This window comes from Lytechinus variegatus, chromosome 14 (genome assembly GCF_018143015.1).
Source record: "Lytechinus variegatus isolate NC3 chromosome 14, Lvar_3.0, whole genome shotgun sequence".
NCBI classification, from domain to species: domain Eukaryota; kingdom Metazoa; phylum Echinodermata; class Echinoidea; order Temnopleuroida; family Toxopneustidae; genus Lytechinus; species Lytechinus variegatus.
This window is the reverse complement of record NC_054753.1, coordinates 20,914,153-20,927,166: the sequence shown is the minus strand read 5'-3', so window position 1 is coordinate 20,927,166 and position 13,014 is coordinate 20,914,153. Positions and strand designations below refer to the sequence as shown.

The window sequence follows — 13,014 nt, the reverse complement described above, 5'->3', positions numbered from 1 at the left end:
CAGGTTTTCAGTGTTTGTTTGTCCCTCTCAGTCTGGGTACCCCTTCATTATTGTATTGATCTAAAACTCCTCAAAAAAGTTTGTAAATCTGACTTTGATCGATAATCCCTCCTCGGTTTTAATAAATATCAATGTGTAATTAATAGCAATAAATAGAACATTTGATTCTCCTTAAAATGATACCCTACATGATATGATTATGGTTCATATGGAGGTGCAGTGCCTTGAAATATGGGGGCAAGGTCAAAATTCAAAATTTGCAAAATGACACAATATTGAAAGTCACTGTTCTTTTTTTCACTGGTGATGAGTAAGTTTCTCAGCGGTTTCTTTTAATTGTTTTCATGCACCTTAACATCAACATTAACAAGGAATCAAACACACCTCTGCACAAGCAAAAACATAACAAACAAACAAACATGCATGGGTATTTGAAACCACGACTCAAACCATGGTATCTCACAGTACCATCACTACAGAAGCAGGGGCTTGGTTTGAATGGATTTTCATCTCTATTGACACATACAAAGGAATCATGTTCTGTATTGACCCATCATGACTATTTCTGCTCGTTTTGCAGCTTTTTAATTCAGACCTCATCCAACACTTTTGAATCCTGTTTTTTTCCTGATGGCATGATCATAACAAGCATGGTATCATTTTAAAGAGAATTAAATGATCTTTTGAATAATGTAAAATATGCATTGTGTAAAATTGGGAGTTGGGAGAAATTAATGGCTAAACACAGATGTCCAAACTTTCTTTGAGGGGTTTATATTGTGTAAATAATTTTGGGTGTATATATAAAACGTGTTGGTGAGGATTGTTATACTGGACTGCGGAGAAAGTGCGATTGGTTGGTTGTTAATAATCAACCAGTGAACCGACGGGTTAAGGTCCTCTCCAAGGGACCTGATAATAATATCGTATGAAAGGGCACTAACGCTCTGACTTGTCATCTAACCCACTCCACCGGATTGAGAGACCAACATAGGCCAACGATTTCATGTATGTGTGTTTATAAGCAACCGTATCCTTGAAGCATATAGCCATGTATCTTTATGATTCAAATGTGTTTGTTCATATTTTAGTTATCGTGTACAGTAATGTACAGTATATGTCCATCAACATATTTCCTTAAAGCGTCGGATATATTTATTCTCATGTTTATTTCATCATGTAATGACTTCATAATTTAATCGGTTGATGAGTCAAAATTTCCATATCCATTTCTTCTCCAATTCCAGGTCGTTAGGCGCAACGAACTTTTCTATTGAATATGATCATTATACAGTGCGCATCAAAACAGTTTACACTTTGAAAAAGCCCTGGGAATTATAAAATATACAACATGTGTGTAATTTTTTCACATGTATTCTTGGGTTTGGGTCTCATCTATCTAATGAAAGTAAAAGTTTTGACAGAATGTTACACTTGAGTGAGCACTGTTCATTTTTTAAAAGCTCGCAGAAATCTGCGCAGAAATGCTCGTGTTCACGCTGTGTCAAGGGGAAACATTTCTCATACATTTTCCTTGCACTTTTAGTCAGTTGAAATAAAACAGATACATTCAAGCATTTTGTAACAATTTCGTCACCCAGATTGAAATTTCAACACTTAGTAAGCACAACCTTTACCTTTTTTGTGCCAGCTGGATCTGTGGACGTAACTAAGTCTGAACAAAAGTTTATATCTGACATCTCCAGCATTTTTCACTAAGTTTTTATCATTAAAAGTGGGTTTACATTTCATTTTTCATTTAACACTTGTTTCTCCACACTTTTTTCCAAGCTTGACTACGATTAAAAAAATAAAAACCAAGCCTAAACCATTTCATGTAAATCACAGCTCAGTGTAAGGCAAATGTCGTCACGATGGCCTAGGTGTGTGGGGGTGGGGCACAATGCACCCTTCGAAGTGTTTTGGGCAAGGAAACAAGTTAAAAGGGTAAAAGACGTCTTCAAACCAATTTTACTAGCTAAATTCAACTTTTTATTCATAATTGAGGTCACTTTTTTCGAATAACTATTTCAAAGTTCTGCGCAAATCATTTTTCACTAACTTTTCAAAAGTAAGCGGTGCTCACTCAAGCGGAAATATTTTTTCGACAGTGACATCGTCATTTGCTTAAAGGGATGGTCTGGGCTGAAAATATTTATAGCTTATTAAATAAAGTAGAATTCCCTAAGCAAAATGCAGAAAATTGCATTAAAATCGGATAACAAAGTTAGTTAATTTTAAAGTTTAGCAATATTTTGTGAAAACAGTCGTCATGAATATTCATTAGGTGGGCTGATGATGTCACATCTCCACTTGTTCTTTTGTATTTTATTATATGAAATTAGGTTTATTCAATCTTTTCCTCCAGGAACTAGAAAAATTGGATTGACAACTGATTTAGTGCATTAGATATTTATTGCTGCAACTTATTTCATAACAAGGAGACATATTTTTCACACAACTATGAAATATAAAAATTATGGTTTTATGTAATAACATAAGAAAACGGAAAGTGGGGATGTGACATCATCAGCCCACCTAATGAATATTTATGACGACTGTTTTCACAAGATATTGCTTAACTTTTAACTGCAATAACTTTAATATTTGTTATCCGATTTTGATGAAATTTTCGGCCTTTTGCTCAGTGAACTCTACTCAATGTATTAAGATATAAATATTTTCAGCCCGGACCATCCCTTTAAATCGATCTGTATCAATCTTAAAATGTGGAAAAATCTTCAGGATATTACAAATGTATAATTTTACAGGATTTTTTTTAAGTGTAAACTTTTTTTGATACGCACTGTAGTAGTGCATAATTATGATGATGACCCCCCCCCCCCCCCCCGTTATCTCCTACTCATAATGAAAGAATACAATGTGAACGTAATCACTTTATAAAAAAAGCTCCAAAATAACATACTGCTGTAAAAAGGCTGTTTCAAATTTTAAGCACGTTGTTAAGCCCAACAGTCTAATAAATATTGTTTGATTTTTTTTTAAACAAGTTGTTGAAAAAAATTAAACAATTAGAGAACAATCGCTAGAGGGTATTCATTTGTCTCGCAATCTACTATGGTCAACAAGGAAATTCGTGATCACTTTCGCAAAAAGTGTTCACTAGCTTTCGGAAATTCGTGACCACTCTCGCAAAAAGTGTTCACTAGCTTACAAGTTCACGAGCTTTCGACACTTTTTGCGAAAGTGATCACGAATTTCCTTGTTGACCATAGTCGATTGCGAGACAAATGAATACCCTCTAGCGATTATTTCAGTCCGCAATAATGAACCTATTTAGAATTACAGAACAAGTTTAAACAACTTGTTGTTAGAGTGACATACTTAAACAATGTGTTTTTTTACTGCTTTGTAACTGTGTAAAATTTGTACATTTTGATTATGTCAAGGAGCTCCTTGATTATGTTCACTCACTGTTGTTTCATGTTGTGGTTGACTCGAACATCATAGAGTAGTTGAGATTTCTTACTGGTAGAAAGGGTATTTTATTACTCAGCATGAGTGCGCCCTCTAACTGAATATACATTATAGGTTATTAGTTGACCACATCACATAAACAGGATACTGTTCAATGTGTCACATTGGCTGGTATTCTGATAGCGATGGTCAGGCAAAATGAATTTTAATGATTTAATTGATACATTGTATACATATATATATATTTCATTTACTAATAGTTATCGTGGAATGTAAATATCAATTACCATATTTTTTTAAATGTTATTTATCAGTTAATGACTATTCAAGCGATGAGTCATAAATGTTTGGCACAGCGAATTTTTCTATTAGTTTTGGAATTTGATCATAAGCCTATATATGAGATATGATAAGCTGTATATATATATATGAGCAATTGTTGGCATAGCGAAATTTTCTATTTCTGAATTCGATCATAAGCCTATATAATATATTATAACCTAAATATTATGTAGAGTATACTCTGTTGTCTCCTACCATGCCTACGAGGAAAATCAAAACATAAAATCACTTTGCTTAACATAAAATTTGTACATTTTCATTATCATGTTCACACTATGTCACATGTATTTTTCAATATGATCATGATGATATCAAAATATCAGTCACGCTTTATTATTCACTTTAAATTGAAATTGAAACTTTATTTACCAAAATCTTCATTGAAAAAACATACAAATCAAGAAATATGGATATTTCAAATAAAATACATTTTAACATAAATAAGAATATTTGTGAATAGTCGAAGGATCACAGAAAGTAACAAAGGACATTTAAATAAATGATCATGAATTCAACACAAAACAACACAATAAAAACATATGCAGTCTGGAAATACAGATCAAACAAACATAACATGAATATAATAATTGAATCTATATCAGTATACTATTAGTATTATAATTTCTGCATTAAGTGGATTTTCAAATGTCTTTTAAGGCTTTGTTCAGTTTTGCACTGTTTGATATTTTGAGGAGCTTATTCCAAATAATGGGACAACTACATAAAATTATATTGTTTGAGAAAGAATAGTGACCATATATTGCACGAGTATCGGTTGAATTTCTTAGTATTATGTACATCTATATGTTGGTTTGCAAAAATATATTGTCAAAATTATTAGGCAAAAGGTTGTTATAATAAGAATGCATAAAAACAGATAATTGAACATTATTGTAGTTAGGAATTTGGGAGAATATTAAATCTGTCTTGATATATGCTCAATTCTATAATAATAATAATAATATAGGTATATTTACGCAGTGAAGCCACGTTAGTTCTGAAAACTGTTCTCCCAGCGGGCCCTGCTATTATTATTACCCCGGGGTTTTTTTCAATATGATCATGATGATATCAATTCTATGATGCCCTCCTCTCCCGTAATGTCTGAAGATTTGCTTAATTTGTGTATTTATATGCTAAAAAGTTACAATTCTAAGTATAAATAAGCTTTTTTTTAGAAATATAATGGTTGGCATTCTAAAGTTCTCACTATCAGGTGACACCAGTTATTTGATTTTTTTGCTCATGCCTGAGCAAAATATGATTCATATCCATGGTATAAACAATGGTTTGTGTGAAAGGCATTTGCTAACATTGTATTGACTTCAAAAAAAAAATCTGACCTGCGAGGTCCCATTTATCACCCGTGTCTGTGCTATGTTACAAAAATGAAGCCCCCCCCATAAAAAAAAAATTATTAGATAAACAAATGAATAAATAAAATAATGAAAATAAAAAATAAAAAATAGCGTCCGAAAATCATTATTTTGTACTTAAAACAAGTGAAATATAAAGTGATCGGAAACACCATCTTTATTTCACACATACACTATGTGTTATATTATTATCGGCATGATAGAAATTACACAAAATTTTCTATTTTAATGTATCAAAAGCATTTCTTTTGAATTTTTTGTTGGCTTCAGAGTTTTTAAGTTGATAGAAAGGCATTTATGTACATATTTCATCTCTCCTTTTTTTTAATTCAAGTCTATAACGTTAACTTGTGCCTTTAAAATTAAGGAACTTGGCACAATGAGAGCAGCAGTCTAAATTGAGAATCCCCAAATGAAATGATACGCTCATTGGATTTCTTAGTAACAATTGTTTTGAATTATGTTTCCATTTATCAATATGATTGTAAAATACTTGTTTTTCGCTTAGCTACCGATGTCATTGGTTTTTATTACTTTGGGAAGGGATTCGAGTATGAATCTGAAAACGGATCGAGAAAATGAACAAATGTTTCTTTTGCAAGAGGAAATTATCACACATTCTTTGAGAAAAGATCCCTTTTAAGCGAAATTCATAACATTCATGCTCGCATGCACCATTAAAAGTTGAATATGCATATATTTCCTCGGAATTATTTTACACCTCATCTGCAGATAACGTATATTTTGGGAGTATGTTTAAAACTTTGCAATAGTAGGTGACATTTTAATAGAACTTTCATTTTGTTTCCATTCTGTAGTATATCCTGCATGAAATTAAAGGATCACTCTTGCACGTACGTTTCTGTCCTAAATTAGCTTTTCTTTGTAAATATTTTTGGAGGGGAAATGCATGCAGTCGAGTTATTCTTTGAATTGGCAATTTAGTCTTTTAACGTTATTATGTATATATGTCACATAAGTATGTGTCATGTACATATATTTCATTTTTAGAATGATTTTATTTATCAATGGGTAAAGAGGGGCTTAAAGTAAATTATTCACATGCTTTGTTTATCACGCGTTCATGGGTTATATGCTTATTTTGCTTTTAAATGTATACACAAATACGTTTTTGTTCATTGATTCATGTATATTGTCATATTATTTCTCTCTTTACTGTGATTAGACCTCTATAGGAAGAACATCATCATTATGAATGGCTCTGAATAGAGTGATCCATCTGTATCTTGTACATGTTAAAACATTCGCTTTTGTAATTATTCCTGTACACTCTATATTATCTTGGTGTTATTCTGATAATAAACCTAACCACACCAAACAACAATGTAGAAGTAATGATCAATCCGATATTACCACTACAATAGCTACAGCTGCATAATTGATATCATAAAGTCAAGTGATTTTATCATTAGTTTAGGAGAGGAGAGACAGTGAGAGAGCTTGCTTACGAAACGATTGATCAGTATTCATGTAAATCGCATACTTACGAAGTTTCAATTTATCCTTTTGATTCTATTGATATTAAGATTTCATTAAATTCTGAATGTAATCAAACTCAATTGAGTTTGTTCCCATTTTAAATACGAACTCGTAAGTTTACGAATTGAAGAGAGAGAGAGAGGGGGGGAGGGGAGTATATAAAGAGAGAGAGAGTCCGAGAGGCAATCAGAGAGGGAGGGGAGGTATGTACAGAGAGAGGGGAGAGAGGGGGGGTCCGAGAGGCAATCAGAGAGGGAGGGGAGGTACAGAGAGAGAGAGAGAGAGGGGGGGGGGGAGGGAGGGGGGTATATAAAGAGAGAGAGAGAGAGTCCGAGAGGCAATCAGAGAGGGAGGGGAGGTATATACAGAGAGAGAGAGAGAGGGGGGGAGGGAGGGGGGTATATAAAGAGAGAGAGAGAGAGTCCGAGAGGCAATCAGAGAGGGAGGGGAGGTATGTACAGAGAGAGAGAGGGGGGGGGGGGGTCCGAGAGGCAATCAGAGAGAGAGGGGAGGTATGTACAGAGAGAGAGAGGGGGGGGGGGGGGTCCGAGAGGCAATCAGAGAGAGAGGGAGGTATATACAGAGAGAGAGGGAGGGAGGGGGGAATGATCACTTTAAGCATTGTCTGACGTGTAAGGAAAGTTATTTCACGTATACGATTGTCAAAAAAAAAATCAACCGAAATAGAATTCCAAATATTTCGAGGGCATGTCCTATTGTGCCCCAACCTTATTTATTTATCCATTTATTTATTCATTTATTTTATTTTATCTTATTTTATTCCACATTTTTTTTTATTTATCTATTATCATTATATATATATATATATATATATATATATATATATATATATATATATATATATTTTTTTTTTTTTTGGTGGGGTGGGGGACTTATCCCCTCCCCTAGTTTGACCACCGTGCTAACTGAGGCGCCGTGCTAACTGAGGCTCTATAAAGCCGCGCCTCAGTTAGCACGGTGTAAATGTAAATGGGTGTACCTTAACAAAAGACAATAATGAATATCGACAATATGTATGCATGTACACATATTGAGTAATGCAGTATCCCATTCATGTCTTCAAGTTCTCTAATAATATGCAAATTTTAGAACACAGTCTAAATTCAGAATACATTCATGCACTATCACAATGCTGGTAAAGTAAGCAATTGAATTTCCCCACTTTCAGTATAATTCCTTGATCTCCCACCCCTGTTTCCGATAAATTACAATACCGCTGTAAAAAAAGTTTTTTATAGGAAAAACAAGACACATAAAAGGCACTACCTCCTTCCTCTTCAAAACGGTTTTTCCGGTTTAAACCTATTTTTGCGAACACGAATATACTTCAAAACGTCAACATCAATTAAAGGGATTCTACCTACTGGTATTGAAAGAAAATTACTTTTATTGCTTCGCTACCTCGCTATAAGGTGGCTTGCCAAAATGGAATTATTGTTATCACCCTAGTGCTACCCAATTTAAACTCGGCATTAAAAATATAAAAAGGGGATGTTATTAAGTAAACAACCATTAAGCATCCTCAGCTGGAAAAAAGAGCTAGCTCATAGATCACAACCTTTATAGAATAAATTGACAACAACAAAAAATAATCAACCATGAAGGGCGGCCAGAAGGGATATCGACCTCTTCGAAGTAGGGATGATAACAAGGGCCTCACTAGTTCTCTTGACACATATGGGAAACGTCCCGCTCAGCTGGGTCTGGAGGGCGGCCTGGAAAGATGTCGACCTCTTCGACCTAGAGATAACAAGAAGCCTCTTCAGTCCTTAAGGCACATGGGGGAGACGTCCCTCCGAGCTGGGCCTAGTCGGAGATGCATCAGACAGTGACAGGATATCCACCAAGGGCTCATTGGACAGGACCCTTTTAAGAAGTCTGGATGGGATCCGCAGGAGCAGCAGGATCAGAAATAAGGGTTGGGTCAGTAGAAGATGAAAGGAAATATGACCCTTCCACTAACAGGGGGAGGGGGCAGACCAGTAATCACATTTACGTAAGTTGACTGCTTCGGAGCCATTGATCACACTGGAGTCGGACTGAGTGATGTCTTGGTATCCACGATGAAAAAACACCAGATGTCTGGGTATACGTCTGGGTCGGTGACAAGTTTGGATGTGGGGGTATCTACACCATTACAAATTCGAACGTGCTGTCAATTAGATGGGGAGTACAGCGGTGGAGACACGAGCAAGGAATGCGGTACAACATCTCCAGAGAGCTACGGATTCAGAGTGGAGTTACTTCTGTCCATGAGATGAGAAGTGCTTCCTAAGTATTATTTTTTGATTCTAGGGGCAAAATTATTATTCCAGAAACTGTTCTTAATGTTGGGGGCCACAGTGTTGCTCGTAGTGAGCATGTTCGATTTCTAGGAGTAATTATCGAAGAACATTTGACTTAGAAACCCCATAAAGTCAGTGTGTAGAAAGGTTTCTTGAGGTGTAGGTGCTATATGTAGATTAAGATGTGTTTTGTCTGAGACTTTTCTAGGAACTTTACATACATACCAGCTTTGTGCTTCCCTATCTGACTTACTGTAATGTTGTATGGGGCAATTATACTTTTGAGACTTACATTGACAAATTAAAGGTTTTACAAAATAAAATTCTGGCGCTTATCATCAATTCAATTTTCAGACATCCTAGTAAACCCTTATTCCTTCAATGAAAGTTGCTTCCTCTTCTTTTGATGAGTTAGTCAGGTTCAAATGTAGCTGGGAATACCCGGTACTATTTACAGGAAGTTCGAATCGGGTGTGTGTTTTTTTTTTTTACTCTTGTAGTTGATTTGAATTTGTATTGAACAACATATTAGCAATAACATGAAGTGATCATTGTGTTGTAATGCGAACCTGGCGTTTCAATGCGTTAGTACTGACTTGACTTGTATGTTATTTGTCGGAATTTAAATCTCATGCTCGTGAATTGATTTAGCGATGGCTGAGAAGTGTGAATCAGACAAAGTTTCAAGCTCTTCACTGAACCTGATATGTCCATTATGTCTTGATATATTTGTCGAGGCGACGATCTTAACTTCATGTGGACACACATTTTGTAGGCGATGCCTCAAGAAATACGACCTAACCCACCAGGACCTTGATCACATGGTCTGTCCTCTCTGCAGGGAGATCACCAAGTTGTCTGCCAACCGTGTCGATGATCTCCGCCTCAATGTCTCCATCAACGGATGCGTAGACGATTACCACGCCAAGTGTGGAGGGATGAATGCTGTCCTTGAGATGTGCCAGAAATGCACCCCTTGCAAGTCTCTGAAAGACGCTGTATCATTCTGCAGAACATGTAATTATTACATGTGTGATGAGTGCTTACATTGTCATCAACATCTTACAGTCGTCTTCGAAGACCATGAGATTGTATCCATGGATGATGTCATCGAAGGGAAGGTCAGCATTGGTCATTTATTCGAGAAGTGTTCCATCCACAGACAAGAGAATAAAGATATGTTTTGTGAGGATTGTAAGGTCCACGTCTGTCACAAGTGTGTACTTGTTGGTCATAAAGCTCATGGAATCAAGAACCAGGTTGACTTTGAGCAGGAGTTGCGACGGAAGGTAAATTTATTCATAATTATCACAGTAAATATGCTGGTTGATATTGTATACATCGCTGTTTACTATGTATACTTTACAGGAGGTGTTTAGAATTTCAAACAACCATGCTTAATTTCAATTGAAAACATATATAAAAAATCAAACTTTGCTGTTTAAGAGTCTGAACACTTTAAATTCTATTTTAACAAGTAATGTATAAAAGTTAAACAGCTTGTATAAAAATGAAACATTTTGAAAGCGTACACCCTTAAAAAGTTTAGGCAAAAAGGATCAATTATTAACCATCACTGGGTAACACACTATCTGTCAAAATTTGGTAATAAAACTATTAATTCGGTAATAAATTTGCTCAATTGGATAATAATTGCTCAGAATATAAACATGTATATATATATTTTTTTTACAAATATCACCAAACACAATGGAAAGTATGTTGCTCAGCATTTTATGTGTGTATAATAGGTAGATTTAACATGGTTATCAATACTCCGGGCGATCATTGAGCAGAAAATGATGAAAACTAATTAATTGATAAGAATTAACACCAAAGATCATACCACTTTTAATAATGATTTTGATTGTGATGACGATGACGATGAATCACAATTTCAAGACATATAAGATATTAAGAACAGTAATAGTAAAAATAAAGATAATATTAATAATAATGAAATATCAAAGATAATGATGATGATACTTCTACTACTACTGCTAATTTTAACACGAATAATGATAGTTATAATAATGATATAATGAATAAGAATATATACATCAATATTGATTAACAAAATAAAAATATAGATGGTGTTGAATACAGATTGACAATGATATATAATAATTTGTAATACTATCATCAGCATCTAAAATGTTGTTGCATTTAATTTTGTTATTTATTCTTTATGTTGAACTACATTGATGATTGTTATCGTTATTGTTTCAATATAAAAAAAACAATTTTGTGATCATATGCTGTCTCTCTTCAAGCTTATTCAGGATTGTCGTGACATTCTGTATGACTTATCTTTGTTTTATACTATTAGCATTTGTTATATTCACCTTTATGAAATATTTCTAGATCTAACTCGTTGTTTTTACATATCACACTTTCAATTCGTAGGTGACAGACCTTGCCCAACGATGTGCCGACAAGAAAGCAGAGCTGGAGAAGAACATTCAGAACATAGAAATACAACGTCATGAGGTACACACTGCAGTGCAGACACTACTAGATGATGTCAAGCAAGCCTACAGCATTAAGGCCAAGGAGCTGGAAGAAAATCTTCGAAATCTCACCGACCAAATACATGCCTTAGAACGTAGTTTTGATGAAGACCTCGACGTCTTGAAGTCAAAAGATCGACAGAGAATCAAGAGTATTTGTAGTTCAATTACTTTGTTAGATAATGACAGACTGGGTCATCTTGAGACAGACACATGATCTGCTCATACCTTGCTCTGTGAGGAGCTGGATGCCATGCTGAAGGAGGTTACTGATCACACTTCTGCGGAAGCTATTAAGAAGAAAGCAAATTGGAAGAGGTTCAATCCAGCAGACGATACTCGTCTTGACCTCGGGAGCATCTCAGGTTCAGATCCCAAGATAGAAGTCATTCAGTGTGTTGATCTACGGGGAATGATGTTCGGTATGACAAGGTACTCCAATAGCACTGTCGCTATCGTGTATGGGGATTATGCACAAGGTATTGATATCATTGATTCAAATGATGGTAAGCAGCGATATAGTAACATATTAGCCTTAAATGACATGAAATGTTATGATCTGGTTTTGCAACGGGACGGGGCGTTATGCGTGTCTATTGGTTCTACAGAAGCCCACATCTACTCTCCCCTTGGCTCTAGGAAAGCAACAATCCACGTGAGAGACAATCGATATCTTCTCAGAGTTAACAGTAGTCCATCAGATGAAATCATCATTACTAACTATGGAAAACAAGTCTATATCTATGACCCGACAGGATCCACTCTTAAACACACTGTTCAAACAAAGCACAAGACGGAGCACGCATCTACCACCAGGACGGGTTTGATCGTCACGAGTTCATGTTGGGACTATCCAAGCGTGGTGACGGTCTATGACAGGGATGGGAATGCTGGTGAGTCTCTACAAGCTCCAGAGGGTGTCTACCTGTATGCTGCCGTGGATGAGCGGGACAGGGTGTATGTAGCGAGTGTTGATGAGAAGAATAGTAGCGTCGTGATCAGGCTCTATGATCTTGATGGTCTGAACCTGAAGGAAAGAGTTGAGTTCAATGCACTTAATATGACATTGGATACTTGGTGGTGTTACTTGGTTTCCCTCTCTCCAGACATGCTCGCCTTTGCTTGTTACAAGAAGTTATATTTCATGAAGGTATCACTGTAATCTACGTTATATCACACCATGTAGTATGGAAACTGACGTGCTTTCATCCTGCTATAATACAAATCTACTTTTACACGTGTCGATATTCAGTATTACATGTATATTACCATGTGATAACCTCATCCAATGACAATATCACTTAATGTGATATAAATAACATACAATTTAATTCGTAGAAAATGTTGAAAAAACGAACATGTTTCGCAGCCAGAAGCTGGATAAAACATGTAAATTTTAAAATTTAATTCGACAATATTCGAGTGATAGAAGTGATAACGAAAATGAATCAATGGATGAAGTATAAATACTATACATTATTTTGCACCAATTTTCCGAGTATTGAATATACAATTTCGTCTGCAACAAACAGGCATACCGTG

General features: G+C 35.3%; 1 pseudogene; it reads left to right on the top strand.

The window, feature by feature from the left end:
• Positions 1-9,615: 9,615 nt before the first annotated feature.
• LOC121428034 lies at positions 9,616-12,705 on the top strand (annotated as a pseudogene).
• Positions 12,706-13,014: the final 309 nt, after the last annotated feature.